Below are 8070 nucleotides of genomic sequence, written 5' to 3'. Positions count from 1 at the left end.
TCTGCATTTGACTAAGACCCTTTGGGTACATGATGTGCACAGTAAAGTTTGGAATCCCTTTTCTAGATCTCTATGACATTTACCAACATGTCCTCCCCACCTAGTAATACATTTATCCCCAGGTGTCTTCACGTCTATGCCTCTTGCTGCCACAGCAGGAGAGGTAGTGCCTGAAGACAAGAACAGTTGACTTAGGTTCACCTGTAGTATCTTCACTAGCTCGAGGACGATGCTGAGTACATTGAAGAACTCGGTAAATACTTGGTTAATCCCATGCAGATTTGCCCTGTAGATCACATTTATTTGTTGCTCCTTTAAAAAGATTGGCCAAAGCATTGTACATGCAATGTCTATTCTGTCTTCTTTATCTTAATTATTAAGATACCAAGGGCATAAAGCTCTGGCTATTTTTTTCTTATTTTCATATAGCTCTTTCTCCCTCTTGATAAAATAAACCTTCCCAGGACTTGTCAGAGTAGAGAATGGAGTAAGTACTCTGTCTGGAGAGATCACCTCTGGCCCTCTTTCCACACTGCATTGGGTCAGACATCCTGGTGCATGGCCAGACCATGGCCCTTGGGGCCCTGCCCTCATCCCTCTGCGCGCCCTCCTGACCCCAGCATTCCTAAGGCAGTTCCTGCCTATGTCAGTTCACCGTCCAATCTGTCTCCAGCACTCCAGTTCCAAACATGAAAGACGAAGACGTGAAGTTTAGTAGGAGTGAAGCAGGTTACAGAGGGCAATCCATGGGCAATCCACAATCCTGTGCCCCAGTATACAGGGGGCAAGCTCCTGGGTCTGAAGTCCTCAGGGGACGCTTCTGGAGAAGGAGCTTCAAGCCCTACCTGGAAGGAAAGGAGGGTATTTTGTGTTTGATCTGGGCCAAGTCCTGTGACAAGGCACAAAGAGCAAGGGAACATGGAGATGGAGAATCAGTGCATTATTGTACTGTGTGTGTGTGTGTGTGTGTGTGTGTGTGTGTGTGTGTGTGTGTGGTGGGCAGGGCGTACAGGGAGGGAGAGAAAGGAAGAACTGCCAAGTGCTCGGGTGGTAGAGCGAGGTGGCACAGGCCGGTGGGTAGGCTCAGCTCGCCAATCTCAGGGAAGTGACATTCCATTCTGTAGGTGGTGGAAAGTCACAGGGGAACCTGAGTTGGCAGGAGCCTGGGATTTTAAGTCTCTCTGTGCCAACAGTGGGCTGGGTGGTCTGGGCAGAGTGAGACTGACACCTGCTGGGGAGGGGGTCACTGGAACTGAGGAAGGGAAGATGGAGACCACACAGGAGCACCAGCCAAAAGGGACACTGGAGTTGGCTCTTCTGTGTGCCTTGTATAGCATTGGTGATCCCTGTGCAATCCGCTATGGAACTCTCCAGAGCGTAGTCCCTGTTGTCCGTTCCCAGTGGCATCCTCCAAGTACTCCTCACTCCTGTTTTCTTACCCTGGGTGTTCTTCCAAAGTACCATCTGGCCTGGCTCTTATCCCTGGCTCTGTGCCTGCAGGACAAGGACCAACCCCTCACCAGGGTGTGGCAGGCCCTTCCTCTGGCCTGTCCTCCCCCTGCCCCCATCCCATGCCGTCCTCTCTGCTCACACTTCCCAGTTCCTAGAATCTGCCTTGCCCTGGGGAATTCCTGAGCTTTCCCCTGCACTTAGAAAGCCCTCCCCCAAACCTGCTTGGTAAATTCTACTCTTCCTCCAAGACCAGGTTCAAATATCATCCCCTGGGTAACCTCCCTGAGTTCCCCAGATGGATGTAAGTGCTTCCTCCTTTGTCACCAGAGCTTTTACGCATGTCTCTCTGGCTTCTCGTGTTGAATTTGAGGTGACTGTTTGTTCATCTGCCTCCTTCCCCTCCAGATGGCCGGTGCCTTGAGGCAGTCGCTGGAAAGGGCTGGTTTGGGGGGCACAGTGGGAATGCGTACCCAGTGTCTCTCTCTTCTTGGGCCCTTCACCTCTGTAACAACAGTGCCCCACTCTGCACCTGGCCTGGTTTCTTGAGTTAAACCCAGTTAAGCGGCAGCCAGGTTGAACAGGGAAGGTGGAGGGCCTAGCAGAGAATCTAGAGGTTACTGTTCTATAGAAATCCAACGTGAGCACATTTCAATATACCTGGCTGCCACAATAAAAAAGTAAGGGGCACCTGGGTGGCTCAGCGGTTGAGCATCTGCCTTCGGCCCAGGGCATGATCCCAGGGTCCCGGGATCGAGTCCCACATCAGGCTCCCTGCAAGGAGCCTGCTTCTCCCTCTGCCTGTGTCTCTGCCTCTCTCTTTTTGTGTCTCTCATGAATAAATAAATAAAATCTTAAAGTAAAATTAGATGGATGCTCATGGCTGCTTGATCCGTGATAGCCCCCAAATGGAAACAACCCCAATGTTTGTTAACAAGGGAATGGATACACAAACTGGACTATGTTCCTAACCTGGAATACTACCCCGCAATAAAAAGGAATGAGCTTCTGAGGCGTGGAACAGCATGGGTGATTCTCGCAATAGTTATGCTGAGCACAAGCAGTAAAGAGCCATATAATGGCCACATTAGAGGAAGAGTCGAAATACGCTAACACCAAGGACAAGTTTAAATAACGTGTTACTGCTTAGCTGTTATGAGTTTTCTTATTGAAGTGTTTTTCTTTTTGACAAAGTTATAAGCTGTTTTGAAATAGAAAGGGTATTGTGTTGTTTTTTCTACCATTTGTAGAGACAATAGTACAATGAATATTGTTATCCTCATCGCCCATCTTAAGAATTCGTATAATATAAATATAAATTGAAGCCTCTTAAAAGGTTCCTCATCCACCTCTCTCCCCACAGGTGTTTATGTCTCTCCTGCATGACTTTTTTTTTTTTTTTAGATTTTATTTAAGAGAGAGCAAGCATGAACAGGGGAGGGAGGCCTATAGCAGAAGGAGAAGCAGACTTCCTGCTGAGCAGGGAACCCTGAGATCAAGACCTGAGCTGAAGGTAGGAGCTTCACCAGCTGAACCACTCAGGAGCCCCTCTTCCGCATGTTTTTATGCTTATGCTAATTTGTTTCTATTAAAAAAAAATAATACAGGGGCAACTGGGTGACTCAGTGGTTGAGCATCTGCCTTTGGCCCGGGGCGTGATCCTGGAGTCCTGGGATCGAGTCCCACATTGGGGTCTCTGCATGGAGCCTGCTTCTCCCTCTGCCTGTCTGTGTCTCTCATGAATAAATAAATTAAAAAAATATTAATATTAAATAATAGGTAAGTACTTATAATAAATAGTAAATATATATTTGAAACATACTAAAAAGAGCATTATGTAATCTGTAGGGAATTAAATGCTTGATTTTCTTTGTACAGTGAGATAAATAGGAGGCCCAGGAATTTTGCATGGCTCTTGGATATCCCTGTTTCAACCTGCTATTCAGAAAAATCATAGTAATTATCTTCTTAATGCGTCTCCATTGTTGCTCTTATTTTTCCATGTCGTGTCTGACCTTGAGTCTAAGCCACCTCCCTCGTATCAGCCAGACCTGGCTGAAAGCCAGACTGAAAGCTTCCTATGTTACTTGTACCTCTGTGATCTCAGGCAGCTTACCTCTCTGAGCTTCAATTTCCTCACCTGTAAAACAAAAATATCAGTACTTGTAAAATAGCTAATATTATTAGCATGTGCCTCAGGGTGGTGAGGTTTCAAGAAGACCATGCTTGTCAGGGGCTTGGTCTGGACCTGCCAGGTAGCAAGAGTTTGACAAGTCAAAGATTTTCAGGGTGCAATGTCCTGAATTCTTCCTCCATTTTTTTGCAACCTGAGGTCTTTGAAGGCATCAGAGCCTTTTAATCTCCCCTCCCCCTCCCCCCAGTGATCTAGAACTGCCAAATACAAGCATAAGGTCCAAATCGGGCCATACAGGTTTCTTCAGAGTTTGTGGGGGAAAGAGCGACTATTTCCTTTGTGAATAGGAGTGACATAAGAATAAATGTCTCTGTGTTGGACCTGGGTCCTTACTGGGCTCAGCTTTTGAGCCTGATGGAAGCCCTTGACTCTACAGGAGGGTTTTCATGCATAAGACCACCAATGGGACAAGAAGGGGAGAGAGCCCCTGGACTTGATTCCAGACAGCCGGGATGTTAGCAGCACCCCATATGTGGTGTTCCTCTTCTCCTCTCTTTACTTTTCAAGCAACAGACTTGATTTGCTGTGAGTGAAGTTCTTTCTAGATATGGAAACTGAAGTGAAATCATTTCCAGGGCATTTAAACTCAAAGCATTATTCCCTATTTCTGCTCAGACCATTCCCCCGAGCCCCCTGCTGCAATCATGTAGATGTTTCCTCCCCCTTCGAACTGCACTTCGTGAATCCTAGAGAAGCATCTGATGCAGGTAAACCTCATAAGCAGTGGCTCGGCCTGGGCACCCAGTTCCACGCTTGCATTGTTGCCTGACTTCGAAGACAGAGCAGAAAACATACCAGGTGTTTCTCCCCCTGTAAAATGGAGATAAAAATGTGTGCCATTGGGGTGCCTGGTGGCTTCACCTCGAGTTATGATCCTAGGGTCATGGGATCAAGCCCCATGTGGGGCTCCCTGCTCAGTGGGGAGTCTGCTTCTCCCTCTCCTCCCCCTGTTTGTGCTCTCTCTCTCTCTCTCTCTCTCTCTCTCAAATAAAATCTTAAAAACGTGTACCCTTGCCTCATATCCTTCACCCTCACAGACGAATGGTTGCTCAGCTCCAAATTCCTCTGGGCATGGTGAACTTCCCAGCCTCCCCTTCAAGGCTGCGGTGCTCATTCCCCCAGCTGCTGCCCATGGCCGAGGTTGTCCCGGGACTCACCCTCAGCTGAGACAAGTGGTTTTGGCCAAGTGACATTCCTTTCCCAGGTCAGCCCACATCCAATGACTGATCCAGGTGGAGGTGGACAGGTCCAGCCCCTGTTCCTCATTTTGGAATAACTCCAAGTGTCCCGTCAGCTCCAGAGTTCCTTCTGGGTTCTGCCAAGGCCCTCGTTGTGCCTGCAGCACACCCCCCTTTTCCCTCTACTCAGTCCTGTCTTTGCTCCCCCAGAGCTGGTATTCCCAGGAGCATGTGTTGCCAGTAAGAGCTTCTCTTTGCTCTTCTCTTGCATGCAGATCTCAGAGGCTAGTTTCCAGGGAGCCTGACCTATGGCATTAGTGGAAAGTAGAATAACATCTGTCAATTCCTGGAATTTATGAAGAATTGTGGTAGGCTATGAAACTGGTGCATTGCTTTCCAAGTGTTATAAAAATCATAATATGAGGGAACACAAAACAGAAGAGAGAATGGCCTTACACCAGTAAACACAGTGGAATCAAATCAGGAAAGGGAGGGAAGAGACACCGAGGGGTTTCTAGGAAAGATCCTGGCTAGGGAGAGGGTCCGGGAGGAGAGGTACGGGCCTGTGGGTGGGTCTGGCACCGGGCAGGCGGTGGTTCCCTTTCTCTACCCTGGCCCCTTGCCTCATGCCCCGGTCAGGCTGTGTTTCCCCAAGGAAAGGAAGACCTCACGGATTTTATAGATCTACTGTGAACAGCCCTGAGGCCATGGTAGTTCCTTTTTTCTTCTCGTTTTAAAATTGCACATGTAATGTATGAATACAGTCTTCTTTTTTTTTTAATTTTTAAAAATTTATGATAGTCACACAGAGAGAGAGAGGCAGAGACATAGGCAGAGGGAGAAGCAGGCTCCATGCACCGGGAGCCCGACGTGGGATTCGATCCCGGGTCTCCAGGATTGCGCCCTGGGCCAAAGGCAGGCGCTAAACCGCTGCGCCACCCAGGGATCCCTGAATATAGTCTTCTTGTAATAATGTCAATTCACAGAACAGTCATTGCAAAAGTTTCTCCACTGCTGCATCCACCCAGTCCACTTTGCTATCCAGAGAGAACAATTTTTTTCATGTTAGTATGTATTTTTTCAGATGTATTTCTATCCATTTACCTATATAGGTACATATAGAAATGTGTGGTTTTGTGGGTGTACATGTCTTAAAAAATAAATGCTTTCTACAATGCATATTGAACAGTTCACCTTTTAAAATTTATGTCTTAGGAATATTTCCATTTGTGTGCTCAGCATAATTGCTTACTAACTGCTACATGTGATCCCTGCTATGACTGTCCCATGTGTTATTAAGCCATGCTTTTACTAGAGGACTTTTTTTTTTTTTTTTTTTTTAAAGATTTTTATTCATGAGAGACAGAGAGAGAGGCGGAGACAAAGGAGGAAGCAGGCTCAATCCCAGGACCCTGGGATCATGAGCCGAGCCAAAGGCAGATGATTAACCAACTGAACCACCCAGGTGCCCTACTAGAGGGCATTTAAGTTTGTCCCCAGTGTTGAGCTTATATAAACAGTATTGTAATTAACATTGTTTTTTTTACATGATCCTTCATTTACAAGTTCAGGTGCTTCTCTAGGTTAGCTGTTGGGAGTAGAATGCTGTGTCACAGAGCATAGATGTTTTATTTTTATTTTTTTAAATATTGTATTTATTCATTTATGAGAGACACACAGAGAGAGGCAGAGACACAGACAGAGGGAGAAGCAGGCTCCCTGTGGGGAGCCTGATGCAGAACTTGATCCCAGGACCCTGGGATTGTGACCTGAGCCGAAGGCAGATGCTCAATCACTGAGCCACCCAGGTGGCCTAGCATAGACATTTTAAAATTTGATGCAACCTACCTGCTGTCCTAACTCCCAACACTAGATACTTTTTTCTCTTCCAGCTTTATTGAGATATCATCATATCATATAACATATAACATTCTTAAGTTTCAAGAGCACGATGTAATGATGTGATACACACATATATTGTGAAATGATTGGCACTGTGAGGTTACCACATCCATCACCTTACATAATTACCATTTTTTGTTGCTGTTGTTAAGGTGAGAACACTTAAGAGATCTACTCTTTTAGGGGCTCTCAAATACACAATATCATAATAACTGTAGTTGCCTTGCTGAAGGTCAGATCCCCAGAACTTATCTCTCTTATAACTGGAAGTTTGTATTTTTTGACCAACATCACCTCATTTTCCCCATCCCCTAGGCCCTGGCAACCGCCAGTCTACTCTGTTTGTGTTTCTGTGAGTGTGGCTTTTTAGGTTCTGCATATAAATGAGACCATACAGTATTTGTTTAATCCCCTGTCTTTTTGATAACAGCCATTCTAATAGGTGTCAGGTGATATCTCATTGTGGTTTTGATTTGCATTTCCCTGATGATGAGTGATGCTGAGTACATTTTCGTGTACTTGTTGGCCATTTGTATACCTTCTTTGGAAGTCTATTCAGGTCAATTGTTTGGAAGAGTTTGAGAAGGATTGGCATTAATTCTTCTTTAAATGTTTGGTAGCATTTACCAGTGGAGTTAGCTAGCCCTGGGCTTTTCTTTGTTGGGAGTTTTTGCTTATTGACTTAATCTCCCTACTTGTTATTGGTCTGTTTATGTTTCCTAATTTTTCATGATTCAGTCTTGGTAGGTTATGTATTTCTAGGAATTTATGCATTTCTTTTAGGCTGTCCAATCTGTTGGCTTATAATTGTTCATAGTAGTCTCTTGCATTTCTGTGGCATCATCTGTAATGTCTCCTTTCATATATAATCTTATTTATTCGAGTCTTTGCTCTTTTTTTTTTCCTGGTAAGTCTAGCTAAAGGTCCAATACTGATTATTATTCGTCTCTTTAATGTTGGCTAATTTCATGAAAAAACAATTATATTTTAGTATTTTAATTGCATTTCTCTGTTTATAGCGAGATTTGGCATATTTTCCTTTGCTGTTTGCCATTTATATTTCTTTTACATTTTGTGCACCTTTTTAATTAAATTGTTCACCTTTTTTCTTATTGTAAGATTGTTGATACTTGTTGAAAACCAACCTCTGTGCTCCCGAGCCAAAAATATGTAACCCAAGGGCAGAGGTATAGTAGAGGAAGAAGCTGGTTTATTCCTTTGCCGGGCAAAGGAGGCTACAACAGGCTAAGGCCTTCAAAAACTGCAAGACCCCAGAGGAAGGGGCTGGGGGTTTATAGGGAAATATAGGATCTAGCCGGTTTCGACAGAAATTGTGCTGCCAGCCTC

The 8070-nt window shown here is 45.3% G+C and overlaps 1 long non-coding RNA gene across 1 annotated transcript; it reads right to left on the bottom strand.

The window, feature by feature from the left end:
- Positions 1–280: 280 nt before the first annotated feature.
- On the bottom strand, positions 281–5116 carry LOC119873779. The gene is made up of 2 exons (XR_005365235.1): positions 4801–5116; positions 281–845 (listed from the first exon to the last, which is right to left on the bottom strand). It is a non-coding gene; the product is annotated as an uncharacterized LOC119873779 (long non-coding RNA).
- Between the last annotated feature and the right edge of the window lie 2954 nt (positions 5117–8070).

The sequence above is a fragment of the Canis lupus genome, chromosome 10 (genome assembly GCF_011100685.1).
Source record: "Canis lupus familiaris isolate Mischka breed German Shepherd chromosome 10, alternate assembly UU_Cfam_GSD_1.0, whole genome shotgun sequence".
Classification (NCBI taxonomy): Eukaryota; Metazoa; Chordata; class Mammalia; order Carnivora; family Canidae; genus Canis; species Canis lupus.
Note: the sequence above shows the minus strand (reverse complement) of the source record. Positions and strands in the feature narration are given on the sequence as shown.